Source organism: Eupeodes corollae, chromosome 2 (genome assembly GCF_945859685.1).
Source record: "Eupeodes corollae chromosome 2, idEupCoro1.1, whole genome shotgun sequence".
Taxonomy (NCBI): Eukaryota; Metazoa; Arthropoda; class Insecta; order Diptera; family Syrphidae; genus Eupeodes; species Eupeodes corollae.
The window spans coordinates 26,167,630-26,186,199 of NC_079148.1; the positions used below are offsets into that span (position 1 = coordinate 26,167,630).

At 28.4% G+C, this 18,570-nt stretch overlaps 1 protein-coding gene and 1 long non-coding RNA gene across 8 annotated transcripts in view; both read right to left on the bottom strand.

The window, feature by feature from the left end:
- LOC129945348 (probable serine/threonine-protein kinase DDB_G0267686) overlaps window positions 1–18,570 on the bottom strand; it is a 367,717-nt gene that overhangs the window by 136,293 nt on the left and 212,854 nt on the right. The window lies entirely within an intron of this gene.
- LOC129945349 (uncharacterized) overlaps window positions 1–18,570 on the bottom strand; it is a 121,798-nt gene that overhangs the window by 87,014 nt on the left and 16,214 nt on the right. Inside the window, exon 3 of one of the 2 annotated variants that reach the window (XR_008781493.1) lies at window positions 4,606–5,177. The exons of the other annotated variant lie outside the window; for it this stretch is intronic. This is a non-coding gene — a long non-coding RNA (uncharacterized LOC129945349). Of the gene's footprint in view, window positions 1–4,605; window positions 5,178–18,570 lie in introns of those variants that run through there. 2 annotated transcript variants of the gene reach the window in all.

An 18,570-nucleotide genomic window follows, 5' to 3' on the forward strand; every position in this document is an offset into this window, starting at 1 on the left:
AAACAAACTTAGGAAATTTACTAAAGCGGCCCATAGACACCACACTTGTGCGCACACTTGTGTCGGTGTGCGGAAATGTGTGCTGTGTGTGGGCTGGTGTTGACACCGATTTTCAGTGTAAGTCAGTGTCTCAATCAGTGTGATGTGTATGGGGATGCACGCGCACATTTCCTTTCAGTTGCATGTGAATCGTTGTTGAGTGTGGTGCGTCGCAAGTTATTTTAATAAAATGATTGTGAGTTCTGGAGATCTTTTATAGATTTGTATAGAGAACTTCCAGAAATCTGTCAGAAAAAAAAGCTTGGGAAATTTTGCTAAAAAAATATAAAGACTTTGAAAGCCAGGGAACAATAGATGTGGGGAGTTGGCAAAAATAAAAAAACAATTATTCGACCAAATTCTTTTTATTTTCATTTAAACAAGAAGCTATTACAATTAGCGTGAAAGCTTCAACGTCACTCATTCTGATCTTTTCTCATTGAAATCTCCTTCACAACTAATGTGTGTATGTTTGATGTGTAGTGTGGCGGAATGCCACAGCATTTTCAGTACACCGGTGTGCGCACAAGTGTGGTGTCTATGGGCCGCTTAACATAAGCCAAAGGGCTTCAGAGAGTATAACCCAGATGTCCTACGAAGTGCTATGAAAAACGTTTTGGAAAGAGACCGTTTCTTTCAACTTGAAGTTTGTGCTCATTTAAGAGATATTATGATCCACATTTAGCTCAGCAATTTTCACTATAAATTTAAGAGTCACTTTTGATCCACCCTGTGTAAGTGAGGTTGTGTCTGTGACGGTATCGCTGTTATAAGAAATGAGGATTAAAAATAATGTAACAAAAAAATGGGCGGTAAACATCGATATTATAATAAATGGGTGGTACTGAAAGTGTACCCCGAGGGAGCCACATTTCTTCAAACCAAGCCATCAACAAGCTCATACACATATAGATAGAGGTACACGTATAATGTAGTTTGTTGTGGTTCATAAAACTGCTTGTTTGTTATTAAAATCCAAAAATAAAACAGCATTAAAAAACATTTTTAAACAAAGAGTAATCAAGCCACATGAAGATAGGTATAAATACTCGTGTATATCCATCCATATACATTCATGTGAAAGGGTTATTAAAATTGGATTAAGAAGGCTTAGTGAGAGTTTTAAGATTAAGTGAGGTTAGGTAGAAGGAAGATTGAAGGCTTATTACCTGCTACCAACATAATGTTTGTATATGATGTGTATATTATTTAAAAGCGAGATTTTTAATGTTCTTCCGGCACACACTAGATTTGAGTCTTCAATTATTTCGTCATGAAGTTAACGTGTGATTTTTTAATGTTACGAATTAGGATAGAAATTTTAACATGATCACATAATTGTTTGAAATAAAAGATCGTGGAGAGAAATTTTATAAATATTTAATTTGTCCACTCATTCGAAGAAAATGAGACGTAATTTAACTTGATAAAGATTTACTATCAATAAATAACCTTTTTTTGTCATTTGTGTCACATACGTAACAAAAAAGTGTCAATCAAATTTAAATAATATTAAAAATTGCAACTTTATATTATTCGAAAAAAAATATTGTAATAAATTATCAGAACAAAACTTTAATAAAACCTGACCTGAACCAGAATCGTTACCTTTAATTGTATGTCACTCCTGTAACAAGGTTTTTTTTAAGTTTATAAATTTAGTGAATTGGGTGAAATAGTCTTAAATGACTTGAAATCATCGATTTACTTTTACAATCTCATCTCTTTAACGTACTGTTGGATGTTTATATAAAAATTACTGAATATCGAAAACAATATTTTCTGTGAAATAAAATAAGTTTACAGCCAATATTTCAAATTTTTGAAAAGATATTTGAGTCGAAAATCATTTTTTACCAACTTTTGTTAATTTTTTTTTCGGTTTTTAATTTTTTGTAAAAAAAACTGTCAATTCGATTTTTTTCAAAATTTAATCGAATTTTGAAAACAATATTTCTTATAAGATAAAATTAGTTTGAAGTCAATAGTTTAAATTTTTGAAAAGATATTTGAGTCGAAATTCAATTTTTACAAACTTGTGTTAAAGTTTTTTAGGTTTTTATTTTTTTTTTTTTACAAAAACTGTCAATTCGATTTTTTTCAAAATTTTACTGAATGTTAACAGCAATATTTTTGGAAAGATAAAAGTAGTTTAAATCCAATATCTACAATTTTCGAAAAGATATTTGATTCGGAAATCAATTTTTACCAACTTTCATACATTTTTTGTTAGGTTTTTATTTTTTGTAAAAAAAAACTGTCAATTCGATTTTTCTCAAAATTTATCCTAATGTTGAAAACAATATTTCTTATGAGTAAAAATCAGTAGGAAACTATTATGTCAAAGTTTTGAAAAGATATTTGAATCGAAAAACAATTTTTACCAAGTTTTGTTAATTTTTTTTCGGTTTTTATTTTTTTGTAAAAAAAACTGTCAATTCGATTTTTTACAAAATTTTACTGAATGTTGACAACAATATTTTTTAAAAGATAACAGTAAATTAAACCCAATATGTCAAATTTTTGAAAAGATATTTGAGTCAAAAATCAATTTTTACCAACTTTTATTAATTTTTTTTTGTAGGTTTTTATTTTTTGTAAAAAAACTATCAATTCGATTTTTCTCAACATTTTGCAGAACGTTGAAAACAATATTTCTTATAAGATAAAATAAATTTGAAGCCTAAATTCCAAGGTTTTGAAAAGATATTTGAATCGATATTCAATTTTTACCAACATTGATTGTTTTTTTTAGATTTTTTATTTTTTATAAGAAAATTGTCAAAAAAATTGTTTTTTCTCAAATTTTTATCAGATGTCAGTAACATTATTTTTCGTTGCACAAAATTCATAATCAAATTTTAGTCGTAAAATTTTGGAGGTGACACATTTTTTTTCCAGTTTTTTTTTTTATTAATAAAAAAAAAACCGTGAAATGGATTTTTTTCAAAAAATATACTTCTTTGATATCACGTTACAATATATTATATAAAATTTAATTCAAGTGTTAACCTTTTCTCAAACTGCTATGGTAAAAAAACCAACCACTCAATTTTCTTGAGAGCCCTTTGTGCATCTTTCGGCCTTATTATCTGCATAACAAAATTTATTTGAAATCGATATCTCTTCTGGTTCTTGAGCTATGGACGATGAAAAAAACGTCCCGAACGTACGGACGTACGAACATCTTTCTAAAAATCTTTTATTTCGACTCTAGGGTCCTTGAAACGTCGAGAAATGTCAAAATTTTCAGTTTGACAAATCGGACACATTACAATAACTTCCTATGGAAGTTAATAAAACAACCTTCGTAAAAAGAATGTGTCACAACCAAAACTATACAAGAGATTCATACATGTACTCGTAGATTATTATTAACTTTTTTTTTGTTTAAATTACTGAAGTCCTAATTTTCATAACAATTAAGAGATGTTGTGCAGTTATCTCAAATTAGTTAGTGTCACCTACGTCACAAAATCTTAATTTCAAATGTATTTTTAATTTAAAATGTTACACACACTTTTTGGCATTTTTAAGCTGAATGGGATTTCATGAAAATAAATATGCACACATTTTGTGTGGTTTCGAGAAAAAACAACTCCTGGTTCGTAATAAATAAGAATACAAAAACACACTTCAAAAAACTCTAGAACTTCGTTAAATATTGAATTTAACAATAAAAAAGGAAACAAACAAATCTCTTACAACCCCTCAATCAATTTTCTACTTAAAATAAAAAAAAAATCAAACATTTAATAAATAAATCGCAGACACGAATATGCAAAAGAATTTACAGAAGTATTAAAATACATCAACAAATAAATAAAACATACAAAAAAAAAAAAACAAATAAAAACAATTATTATCGAAAAGTAAATATATCACGATGACCACTACCATTTTTTTTGTTTAATAATAAAAATAAACAATAACCTCAAATAAGAGAAAAAAAATTAAATAATTACAATAAAAATCAATGAATGAAGTTTTTTATTTGGTATTTATTTCTCTGCTCTTGTGTGTCAATATATGTAAAACATAATTTCAATATTTTTTTTTTATTGACTCAAAAAACGGTTCAATGTTCAATTTACATAGATACAAATATATGTTAATAATATTTTTTTAATTTCAATTTTTTTCTCTACTTTTATTTGTATCTGTGATATTTTATGAATTTGCATTTTTACACTCATAATTATTTTACAATTTTTTTTTTCTGTTGCTGATTTTATTGGAATTGTTATGTGGCTCGTTTATTGCACTATCATCATTAGCAGATTGTAGGGTATATTAATAAATTAAAATATACCAAAAAAAATATGTAAAAACACACAAACAATACAGCACAACAATAAACACAAAAAAAAACCTCAACAATTAATTAAAAATTAAATAACAACGAGAACAGAAGAATCCAAATAAAAAAAACTCCGAAATGGATAAACCAATATTAATTAAAATTCATCGTATTAATGCAAATTATTCGTTATTTTAAAAATCGGATATCATTGATAGTTTTATTTATTTATTTTTTTGTTTGTATGTTTTAATTTATCGGTGAGAATGTAGGCATACAATAATTATAAATGGATGGACAATAAATATTTCGAATTGACTGTTTTTTTTGATACGAAATAATTTAACTCAATAAATATAAATTTTTAATCGACCCAATTATTTATCGCCAAATAAAAAAAAATAATATTTACATATTTTAATCCGGTAACAAAACAAAAACACTCAATTCAATTCCGCCTCTTAAAATATTCATCTTCTTTAAATTTTTGTTTTGTTTAAGATCGTAATATGCTATTTTTATATATTTATTTATCATTATCATTAACATTATCATCACAATCTCATCCCGCACACAATTTATTTGGCAATCATATAAATTATCATCTTAATTTTAAACAATTAAATCCTAAAATCTTATGAGCTTCATCTTATTATCATAACAAAAGAATATCAAAGTAGACAATTATTTTTATTAATATTGAATTTAAAATAACAATAAACAAAATCAAAAGAGAATATATTAAGAAACAACTTACATGAATTTATAAATATAAAAATAAATTTAACAAATTTATTCAAATCCGTCTTAGAATAGAATAAAACAATGCGACACATACCTGAAAAGAGAGATAATAAAAATAAAATTAAAGAATTTATTAAGACAAATTAGCATATTTGTTTGTTTAGTTGATTTTTTTTGTTTCAAAAATATACATAGATTTGTAATTATATAAACATTAAATTAAAACTAAAAATATAAATAAAAAAGGCAAGAAAAATAAAGAGATCTGTTTACAAAGCCCAAAGCACGAGTTTATTTATGTGGAAATAAATTTGATATTTGTTTTTTATTTTTTTGTTGGCGGTTGAGTTAATTTGTTTTTATCGTTATTTTTGTTGTTCAAATATTTTCATCAAAAATTAAGTTAAATAATGTTTATTGGGTTAAATTTAATCACTCGGGAGATGTTGTTTTGGATGTAGTAAAGATTTATATTATTGTTTATTTATTTTGGGAAAAAAGTTAACACGTGTGATGTGAGGAAAAAACAAAAAAAAAAGAGAAAGTGTTGCTGAAACACATAAAATAAAAATTAATCGTGGGAATAACCTAACCTACTAATACTTCCCAGATTATAGAAGACATTTATTTATTTCAAATTGTTTATATTCTCATGATACCGTTATGACAAAAGAGAAGCTTTTTATGTTAAGAAATTTTGGATAAAGTCTTTTAAAATCATGACGAAGCTGAAATATCTCGTCAACCAAATTTAATATCTCCGTACAACCAATATTTAAGATTAAGATGATCTAGATGAGATGATTTTTGATCAACTAGTTATTCATAAAACAAACAATTTGATTTTAAAAGGATTTGGTATAGCTCTTAATGTAATTTCCCATGTTTTTCTTCGAATATCCCACATATATGAGAGTTCGGTTTTTTTTCGAACTTAAACAACTTATTTGTAAAGTTTATATTTTTTTTTTCCGATTATCAAAACCAAAAATCGATTTTTCATTGAACTATTATATGCTTAAAAGATTTTTCGAATATCCCACCTATAAAGAGTGGGTTTTAAAGGCAGGATTACTATTTAGAAATAAAATTGGTTGATATAAAATCTTATATTCAAAAGACAAGTTCTGTTAAAAAAAAATGCTATAGAGCGAGTGGTAAAAACGAAATTCAATTGATCTTGAAGAACTTTGACCAATTACAAATTTGAAGATTGATTGCAGCCGTAAAATTTTTTAAGCCAAGAAGATAATTTTAGGGATTTTAATTGCGATTATAGGACTAATTTTTAACAATTAGAATCGATTTACATTCTTTAGGAAACTTAATTTTTCTAAGGACATGATTTTTTGGAATATCCCACTTTTTGGGTAATAGAAGTAAAGAAGGAAAAATATTCAAGAATACTCATAAGCACCTTAATTATATGTGTTCTTATTATTTGAAGGGCGAATTCGGTCCAATTCAATGCAAAAGCAATGAAACTAGAGCGAATATCCTATTAAACTTGAAGAACTTTGACCAATTACAAATTTGAAGATTGATTGAAGCCGTCCAATTTTTTAAGCCAAGAAGATAATCTTTAGGGATATTAATTGCGAACACCTGACTGATTTTCAACAATTAGACTCGATTTACATTCTTTAAGAAACATAATTTTTTTAAGGACATGATTTTTTGGAATGTCCCACTTTTTAAGTAATAGAATAGCAAAGATGGAATTATACATTCAAGAATACTCATAAGCACCTTAAGTATTGATGTTTTTATTGTTTTAAGGACAAATTTTGTCAAAAGCAATGAAACTAGAGCGAATATCCCATTAATCTTGAAGAAATTTGACCAATTACAAACTTGAAAATTGATTGAAGCCGTACAATTTTTTTAAGCCAAGAAGATAACTTTAGGGATTTTAATTGCGAATATCTGAATGATTTGCAACAATTAGAATCGATTTACGTTCTTAAAGAAACTTAATTTTTCTAAGGACATGATTTTTTCGAATGTCCCACTTTTTAAGTAATAGAATAGCAAAGATGGAATAATACATTTAAGAATACTCATAAGCACCTTTAGTATTGATGTTCTTAATGTTTTAAGGACAAATTTTGTCAAAAGCAATGCAAAAGCAATGAAACTAGAGCGAATATCCCATTAATCTTGAAGAACTTTGGCCAATTACAAATTTGAAGATTGATTGAAGCCGTACATTTTTTTTTAAGCCAAGAAGATAATCTTTAGGGATTTTAATTGCGATTATCTGACTGATTTTTTAACAATTAGAATCGATCTACATTCTTTAAGAAACTTAATTTTTCTAAGGACACGATTTTTTGGAATGTCCCACTTTTTAGGCAATAGAATAGCAAAGATGGAATAATACATTCAAGAATACTCATAAGCACCTTAGGTAAAAGTGTTCTTATTATTTGAAGGACAAATTCTGTCCAAAGTTATGCAAAAGCAATGAAACTAGAGCGAATATCCCATTAATCTTGAAGAACTTTGACGAATTACAAATTTGAAGATTGATTTAAGCCGTAAAATTTTGTAAGCCAAGAAGATAACTTTAGGGATTTAATTTGCGAACACCTGACTGATTTTCAACAATTAGACTCGATTTACATTCTTTAAGAAACATAATTTTTTTAAGGACATGATTTTTTGGAATGTCCCACTTTTTAAGTAATAGAATAGGAAAGATGGAATTATACATTCAAGAATACTCATAAGCACCTTAAGTATTGATGTTTTTATTGTTTTAAGGACAAATTTTGTCAAAAGCAATGTAAAAGCAATGAAACTAGAGCGAATATTCCATTAATCTTGAAGAACTTTGACCAATTACAAATTTGAAGATTGATTGAAGCCGTAAAATTTTTAAGCCAAGAAGATAATCTTTAGGGATGTTAATTGCGATTATCTGACTGATTTTCAACAATTAGACTCTATTTACATTCTTGAAGAAACTTTATTTTTCTAAGGACATGATTTTTTTGGAATATCCCACTTTTTAATTAATAAAATAGCAAAGATGGAATAATACATTCAAGAATACTCGTAAGCACCTTAGGGATAGGTGTTCTTGTTATTTGAAGGGCAAATTCTGTCCAAAACAATGCAAAAAAAAAAAAACAAGAGCGAATATCCCATTAATCTTGAAGAACTTTGACCAATTACAAACTTGAAGATTGATTGGAGCCGTAAATTTTTTTAAGCCAAGTTGTTAATCTTTAGGGATTTTAATTGTGATTATCTGACTGATTTTTAACAATTAGAATCGATCAACATTCTTGAAGAAACTTTATTTTTCTAAGGATATGATTTTTTGGAATATCCCACTTTTTAGGCAATAGAATAAAAAAATGGAATAGTACATTCAAGAATACTCAAGAATACGTATAAGTTAAGGAAAATGTTCTTTTTATTTTAAGGACAAATTCTGTCAAAAGCAATGCAAAAACAATGAAACTTGACCTAATATCCCATTAATTATATGCAAGAAAAAATGATGAGCTTTGAAACTTTATTTAAAGGTTTTAAGATTTTTTAACCAATAGCTTGCCTTTTTTTAAATGTCCCACCTATGAAGCAGAATGATTCCAAGAAAGATTAATATTGATAAAAACACTATATGTAAATTGAAAGTCTTAAACATTTTTTAGATAGCTTCTGTCTAATAAAATTTTAATAAATACTATGGAAATAAAGCAAATATCCCCAATGATAGCCAGAAATGTATTTGATCTTGAGAAATTAAAAAAAAAATATTCCCTTTATTGTTTTTTCGAATATCCCATATATGAGGTAGAGAATTCTAATACAGGAGTAATTATCATCACGAATTCCATTTTTGATTTTTAAAAAAAACCTTATCAGGAAATCCGTTCCTAATCCAAAATTATATGTGATTTTCTACTACGAACGTTTTTAGTAATAGTTTTTTTTTTTCGGGGTTCGTAAAAGTTTCATATTACGATGAAATTCGTGATATTCCTGAATATCATCAAAAAAACTATACGTGTATTTGAAGTTTTAAGAATATACAATCCAATTTCCGTTTTAAAAAATGTAAATACGATGGAATTAAAGCGAATATCCCACTTGGATATACCAGTTTTTTTGTATGTCTGAGAGATTTGGCTGATTAATTTTGTTTTCTAGATTAAATCTTAAACCATGCAGTAAAATTTTAGGAAGACGTAGCCTTTTTAGACATGATCGATCCGTTTCAATATCAAAATCCAATAATTACATGTATAGAGAAAATCTATGATATTACATACTTTGCCATAAATTTCAACATTTTTTGAATATACCACAAATCAAGTATTGAAAATATTCTTAAACTTCAAAAACCTTGAATTATTGATCTTCTTTTATTGTAATATGTTTTCTTTAAGAATATAACTACATTTTAAGAAGATATTTAGTTTTTTTTTTTGTTGAGCGAATATCCCACATTTGGGATTAGGATCCCTTAGTCGGATTTTTATCAATTTTTTTGACAAAAAATGTACAAAAATAAGTCAAATGAACAAAGAACAATTTTAAGTTCATTAAAACAAGTACTTTTGAAATTACACTAAAAATATAAGTTACGAATAAAGTAACAAAAAGCTTGAGGATTAATTTCTGCGACTTAGAACTTATCCACCCACATCATATGTACTATATCAAAAACTGAATTTGACCAAACTGTATACAAATTGAAACAAACTCAATTTAAGAATTAAAACATTTTCCAACCTTAAAATACCTTCATTCAAAACCCATATAAATATCCTTCGTAGAAACTCTATAAATTATATAAAAACACGAAACATTCTCAACCTATGAAGACTTTGCTTTATACAAAAATAAATACAACCAAAACTTTATGCTCATCCTCAATATAAATTTGTTGTTTTGTGCTGCTCGAAAACAATCAAACAACTTTTTATTTAGTTTTTCCTTATAGTTTCATGATGTGTACTCATTCCAATTTAACTAAAAAACATACAAAACTAAAGAACCCATCATAACGAATCGCTGTCATGGATAAAGTTTTTCACTTTATTTTCTACCAAAAAAAAAATAACTTTTCCTAAACCCCTTCTTCCATTGTCCCCTATACAAAAAACATAACCCTATGCATGCATTCACGATTTCCCGAAAACAGAGAGGGGATAGTATTTTTATACACCTCCCCATATATATTTTAGAGGAGCATATTCCTCTGCACGAATTCATTCATTCCATCATCGTCATCATCTAAAAACTCCCAAACAGACTATTTTCAGCTTCACTTAATTTCGTTACGAACACAAAACTAAAACTAAAAAACAGCAAAAAGGGAAAAACTACGAGTACGAAGAAATTTTTCCAAAAATTACAGATAAACTTTTCGCTTTTCATTCGTTTTAGTCGTTTTATTATTCTGATTTCTTTCTTCTTTTTTTTTTTTGAACTATTCTGTTTCTGTTCTCCATTTTGTTCGTATAGCCCGTGTTTCTCTAGCCCTTGATGGTGTTTCATAGAATTTGAAAATATTTTTGGGTTTTTCAACTCGGAATTTACTTTATGATCCATTTTCATCTATACTCTCGTATCTGCACTTTACAGTTTTTAGATGGAAAAAAGGGGAAAATTGTGTAGAACTAGAGAGGTACATGGGAAAAATGTACATATTATGAATTTTCCATGGTTGCATGATGTTGTTAGGAATAACTAAAATCTGCAACAAAATAAAATCACTCACTCAAAAATAAAAAACGAAAATCATAAATAAACGAAGAGAGCACGATATCATCTATTTTCCATTTTTTTAGTCTTGTTGTTTTCACGTGAAAATACATGGCTTATTGTGAATTTGTTGAAAAATGCTTCAATGGCACCCTCGTTTCTGTTTGTTGCTTTTTGCATCTACCTACACACGAGTATGTGAAACATAGTTTTAGAATTTTGTCGGATAATAAAATTTTAAATTTTCCACGGGCTAAAAAAGTTATGTACAGGTGTAGTATACCACCTCTCCTTTGCTTCCCTGTCCTCTTTTTCCGGTGTCTATGGGAACGTAAATTATTTTCTAAGTTTTCAAACACAAATTGAAGCCCCCCAAAAAAGATATGATGTGGGTTATTCAAAAATATTTTGATGGATGGTACTTGATTTTGTTTGGTTTTTAAAATTTAAGTCACAAAGAAACCGCAAAACTTTAGGGTTAATATTGTTATATTATTTTTTTCCAATAACATTTTTATAAATTTAGCGAAATTTTCTTTGACGAAAAGAGTTTGCAAAATAATTACATTCTTTTATGAATCAAAAAAAGGAAATATTGTTTTTTCAATCAGTGATGATTAAAGTCTAATCCGTTTTTATTTGAAGATTTCGTTTTCATGTTTGGAGTTCAGTGAAAATAATTACTTATTTCTTATTTTCTATAAAAGAAATGAAAGATAGCTGACTACGTTGTTGTCACTCGCTTCATTTAATTAAATATCCCAAGGTGTCATTCAAAAATCCCCAAGGGGTTTTTCAGGCTCATTGAACATTTTCTATTTTATTTTAAATTAAATGAGAATTTCGTTGATTTTGTAATGGGATTTTTGATTCTGTAGGCTTAAATGGATTTTTTCTTAGGGTATTTAACCCCTCTTCAAATCTTTTGTTATAAGTCTTTCCGAGCTAGACACTGCTATTATGGAAGATTATGTTATGTTATGTTGAGTTATCTTTTTTTAATGGGATTTAAGGCTAAAAGTGAGGATTTTGAGAATCGAAAACAAAAAATCATAAGAACTTTTGCATATTATTTAATAATAAATGAAATTTAAAATATACAAGTACAAAATCCCCAAAAAATCAACTGATTCAAAACTAAAAAAATCTAAAACCCAAAAGCAGCGGAAAAATAAAATATACCCCATTAAAAGGCAGTTAATATTTTTCCCAACTCACGGCTAGGTTTAAAGATTTTTAACAATGGGATTTTCGTTGCTGAGTTTTAATGTTTTCTGGGCAATGGGATATTCGGGTTTTAGTTAGTTGTGATGGGATTTTTGTATTTTATTTTGAAATTTCTATTATAAAACGATTATTTTTTTAATTTTAAGAGAAAAGGGATTTAACATTGAGGTGCTGGGATTTTTGTTTTAAAAACATTTTATTATTTTATTTATGGATTTTTAGGTTTGGGTTTTAGATTTTTTGTTGGGTGTTTAACATTTTATTCTGAAATTTCTATTATAAAGTTTATTTGATTTTTAAATTAATTTACAAAAAAAAACTAAAAGGCATTAAAATTCTGCCAATTTACGGCTGGATTTTTGACTGGATTTTTTTTTGTATTCGAAATTAAATTTGGGGGTTCAACTATGGGATGTTCTGGTAGTTGTGATGGGATTTTGTATATTTTATCCCGAACTTTCTTATACAATATCAATTTTTTTAAATTTGTAGTTTAAGGAGAAAAGGGATTTGAAGGCATTTTATGATTTTGTGAATTGGTTTTTAGTTTTGAAATATTGTTATGGGTTTTGCTTTGGGAGTTTTGCATTTTATTCCGAAATTTCTATTATACAATGCTTTAACTTTAGCTTTTAAAATAACTAAAATGCATTGAAAATCCTTCCAACTTACTGCTGCATTGTTGACTCTATGGGACTCTATGTTCAACTATGGGATGTTCTGGTAGTTGTGATGGGATTTTGTATACTTTTTTCCTGGGATTTTATGTTTCGAAATTCAATTTGGGGGTTCAACCATGGAAATTTCTGGTAGTTGTGATGGGATTTTGTATATTTTTTCCGAGATTTCTATGATAAAATTGATTTAAAAAAAAAAAAATTCAGTTTAACGAGAACAGAGATTTGGAATTTTGGTATTTGCAATTTCATTTTGGAGCTTCATTTTAGGATTTTATGCCAGAGTTTTTGGTTTTGGATTAATATGAATTTAATGTTCGTATTATTTTGACATTTTCTTAGTAATTTTCAATATATTTTATGATTGCATGCTTTCACTGAAGAAAGACAGAGGAACGTCATTTTTAATTGATTCATTTTTTTTTCTATGGAAGTTATGTAACTTGAAAACGTATTCCAAATCACATTCTTGAAGTTATACAACATTTAGCATTAAAATAAATCAATATTCATTTTATCTATAATTAATTCTGAAAATTCAAAACAATACATAAATTCAAATATTCTTTCTATGTAAAGTAAATCATCATTACAAGAGTTATAACAACTTTATCGAATTAACCGTCCGAGGAATTACAAAATCACTGCTAAAGCAAAATGTACTTAAAATTTTATAACAAAAGTAATTCCTACGAACAAAAGGAGATAAATTTAAAATGGATAATTATTTTGCTATAAATTTCTTCTTTCAAGAGTCATTTCATTTCAAATAAATTGCCAAAAACATCAACAATATGATTCTAGCTTCGAAACAACCACTACTTTGACCCCCTTTTCCCTTCTCTCCATCAAAAAATACAATCTGATAATCTCTCTGTCCTACATCTCAACCATAAAGATACATATTGTACTTGATTGAACATCGAACAATGGAATGTAATAAAAGTTTTCAGCAAAAAAAAAATACCCTTTTTTTCATCTATATCTCTTCTACAACAGATAAATGTTCCTTTACAAAAAGACAAAAAAGAAAGAAAAGAAGAAAGGGATAAAATGTTATATATCTCAAGTTTTCAGCACTCTATAAAACTTACATCATCATCCCATATAATAGATATAGCTACAAGAGTTACAACTTTGGATCTATTACAATCAATTGAACACCAACCCTTTTTATGAATATGTATAGTACGGGTATTTTACAAACAGAGCACCAGACATCAACAGAAAATAAATAAATTTATCACCCTCATAAAACTACTAAAACGACTCATGTATCATTAGATCATTTTGTAGAAATCCTTTTTGCCAACTTGTGTGTTTTGTTTTTGATTTTAAGGGAACTTTCATAGGTATTGAAATACAAAGTAAGTATAAAAGGGTTTTTAGTTTAATTTGAATAAGCAATGAAAAGGAAAAGTCGCAGAAAAAAGGAATTGTTTAATTGAGAGTTGCTATTGGAGTCCTAAAGACAAGTAACACAATTTATTTGAAGTTTGATGATGTTCAGAAAGTGAGAATCAAAAAGAACGAAGTTTTAACATTTTTCAACTATTATTCCTAGATCTATAGCGAAAACATGCGACTTGGCAATGTCCCCTATCTTTTAAAACTTCAAATATCCCATCTATAAATTCTCTACAAAACAGGAATACAAAAACTATTTAAAATGTCCAACTTTTCAAGTAAAAGGAAGAGAAGAAGAAGTTTTATGTTCGATTTAATAAAATACATCTTCTTTTAACTCGATATATTTGACAAGGACGACCCGACCAATCGACCTATACACACGATGGACTCAACTTAACTTTTCACATCCTTCCGTTTGCTCCTTGTGATGTGCTTGAGAACACACACACCATCAGGCGTACACGAAAAAATAACCCTTGTTGTAGGTCCGAAGATTGAACACACAAAAATCAAATCAAATGATGCAGAGTGTAAAAATGGCAGCAGGAAGTTGATATTATGCTTCATATGGAAAAAAGGATGTACTTTATCGGCGTCGTCCTTCGAAGTCGTTGTACATGTACAATACGGATGAATGTTATACGTCATTTAACAGCAATGCATCATTACATCGGATTAGTTGTATATTCCTTATGCATAAACACGTGCGCACTTAAAATAAATCTCTTATTTCGGTTTTTGATACGAGACGATCGACTCACGAGTGCGAAGTTTATACGAGTTTAACGGTGGGAAGGGAATTTACCCTTATATAGGAGTTTGTAAGGACGAACATTTGTATCCCCTTCACAATGTTTAATGGCATTTTGAAAACAAACAAAAAGTAGCTACAAACAATGAGTTTATGCCGCCATCAGGGTGCATCAAAATCAATTACTTAGCAATTTATTTTTATTGATTGATTGATTGATTAAGTTTTACAACACTTTTATTTAATTTTAATATTCTTTTTCTTCCTCTCTCCTCTTCTCTTCTTTTTCGGTTTCTCCATTAGGTTTAAATATCTTTTGGGTATTTTTGGTATAGAACACTTTTTTTTTAAACCCTTTTCTCAATCAAAACAAGAAGGACACACAGATTTAGCAATCAATTCAAAAGTCACTTTTGATAGGATTAACACGAGACAAGACCATTAGGGGTGACAAAAAAAAACTGAAAACCAAAAGATTTTTTCTTTTTCTTCTTCTTTTTTAAGGGTAAACTTTTTTAAAGCGAATGTTTTAAAGTTTTTTCTTTTTATTTTTTGAAGTAGAAAACTTTTATATAAAGATTTCTTCGTGTGGGTATCTAATGTCCTGTAAAATAAGTGCTTTATTTTCCAGAAACAACAAAAAAATAAAGAAAGTTTTTCAATTCAGTAATTCTTTTCAAAGTGGAAAACTGTTTCAAAACAAAAAGAAAAATTAAGGGGGAAAATAGCTTTTTTTCTTCTTCCGTGTTTTTAATTTATAAACAGTATGTCTAACTTTAAGGTTATGCAAAACGAAGTGTGGAGTTTGATGACTTAATATTATAATTGAATTAAGAAACCTTAAATTATATTAGGATCAAAAAGGGAATTTTGAAGTAAGATGAAATTTTAATTTTATACAAATTTGCTAGACAAAAATATCGCTTTTTCTTAGAAATAATTGGGGTCCCTCAAGGCTTCCACGTGAGTCCTTTTCTTTTTTTTTCTACAAACAAATATGCAAACTTACTTAGGAAACTTTTAAGTTAATTTTGGATATATCTGGGGTCCCTCAAGGTAGCCACATGGGACCTTTTCTTTTTATATTTTTATCATTTGCGATACTTTATATCTTCTTTCGTTACCTCAAATTTGACACATGATTTTACACTATTTAACTTCTCTCAATAGAAGATTAGGTAAATTTCCCAGCTATTTTACATTTTTGCAGTGAAGAAATCAAGAGGAAATCCAATGTTCAGGTTTAGTTTTCAGTTTGAAACAATAATAGTTTTAAAATTTAAACGAAATTTAAATTTTTACACAATTTTAAGCGAATTTACATACCGATTAATAAATAAATACAATTTGTTGAGTTAGTTTAACACTCAATTTGATGGTTCGATTTGATGATATGGTGACCTAAATTTGGTGAATAAATGCTTTCTGACAGACGCAATCCACCAAAAAAATTGGAAAAGGCGATTCCTCTGGTTAAGCTAAGTTTGAACTTATAATTAAAATAACTGTAAGATGGGAAGCAAAAATATAAATTCACAAATTAGGTGAGAAATTTCACCTCAATTTGTTATTTTAACCAACTCAATCTGGTGAATAAATATTTTCTGACAGATGTATGTCAAAACTCCACAAAAATCAAAGTCAATCAATAAATAAAATAAACACACTTTGGTAAGTAAATTAAAATCTCTATTTGGTGAGTTTACTTATCGCTATTTAATGATCTAACACAACTGAATTTGGTGAATAAATTATTTCTGACAGATGAACGTCAAAAATCATTGCAAATCAAAAAGTATGGGGAAAAAGGAAAGAAAGAGCTTATTTCAAAATTATCAGAGGAAATTAAAAATTAATACATTATAAAACTATATTTTAATTGGAACAATTTAAGATAATAGTGAACCTTTTGTATTATTATCTTGACATCTGGTGATTTAATGATAGAAAACCAACCACTCAAAATTTTTTGTGGGAAATTTTGTTGCCTAAAAATTCTTGTGCAATTCAATTTTCTGAAGTCTCATTTGTCAAAATTTGACAATTCTAATACAACTCCAGAAAAGAATTTATTCTTATGGAAGTGTTACCAAGTAAAACACAACAATTTGACAGTTGTGTAAGAAATTCACCTCCACCACATGTTTTCATCTTGTCATAATGTAACTTGTTTAGATGTGGGGTAAACAGTGTTGGCGTGAGATGATGGAGGCACTTATATTAATGTCAAACAACAAACAAAACATTCCATTAAAGCTCATTTATAAAGCTATCGATATAATAAGAATAATCGAAAACAATGTTGACAAGTGTATAATTACCTATAAGCTTCAAATCAATGTCAAATATACTTATATATGTATTTTTGTATGATACTTATCAACATGTGGGTGGTATGGTATGGTAAGAAGTATAAACGGTTATAACAATCATCACTGTCAATCATCATCGATTGTATAATACCAAAGTATCTATGTATACATATAAATAAAGTAATCGATAGATTTGTGTGTTAAAGAACCAACATTTATATATCCACTTAGAGAACTTATTGAATAACCATAACAAGCCAATTCAATTCATTTCATTTTCAAGTGGGTTGATGATGGTTTTAGCTTTGGTTTGTTTCTGTTTCTGTTTTTTTTTTTTTTAGATACTCTAGTTTATCCTCCTGCTGCTCTTCCCGTCACGGAAACATACAATTATGTACTAGGAAATTTAGGGAAGGGGGAAAATGAAAGAATAAAATAAAAATCTGTTGTTTTACGAGCGATTCTTCACTTCTAATGCGATTTATACTTGGCAGGCGATTAGATAATGTTTTTTCATCTTTTCCTTTTTTTATAAACGTTCTACCCATCCATTGAATACGAACACACCCCCACCCCCCCTATTCAGAGCATACGTTTTTCTTCTGTTTCTGTCACGAAGAGGGCATATACTATACACAAGCCAACAGCTAAACATGGAAAAGTATCTCTTTGTATCTATCTTCACGAAATTATATATAACGTAGGTTCTTTCATCTTCTTTGGGGGAAGGGGAGACAGAAATGAAAAAAAAAAGAAAAAAAATTAAGAAAGATACAAGAAAAAAAAAACGCAGTAATTGAATTGTGTCGAAGAACGTTAAACATTTTATTTATGCTGTGCGTCCGTGTGCCCCCGAATGTGCCCCAACTCCAATTCTTAACAAATCCATTCCACCACCATCGCCGCTGCCGACACAAAGAATCCCCAGAAGGACTACATTAACTTTGTATGCGCCATCTACCGCACCGACTCCACACCACACCTAACCATAGTCTGTTTTTTTTTCTTTTTGTTTTCTCTTCAAGGCACGACATGGGAGTGCCAGAAAGATTATGGCACCCTTATTCGGGTGGATAAAACAGATTTGCTGCGTAATCCCTCAGCTTTTTTGTTCGTGCTGCTTTCTATATTCATTCCTACTACTTCTCTTCCTCTACCTCTGCTTCTGCCGTTATGGGACTATATACAGTATAAAATCCCCCTTTGGCAGTGCCTTGAGATGAGAAACAAATTATCCACCATCTTAGCACGGTCGTTATGTCCTCTTCCTCCTCCTCCTACTCCTTCTCTTGTTCTTCTTTTTCACCCTAACTTTACCACCCTCCTCATTTTATTTAGTTTTTGTTCGTTCTTTCTTTTTGTTGTTGTTGGTATTCAAGGGATATT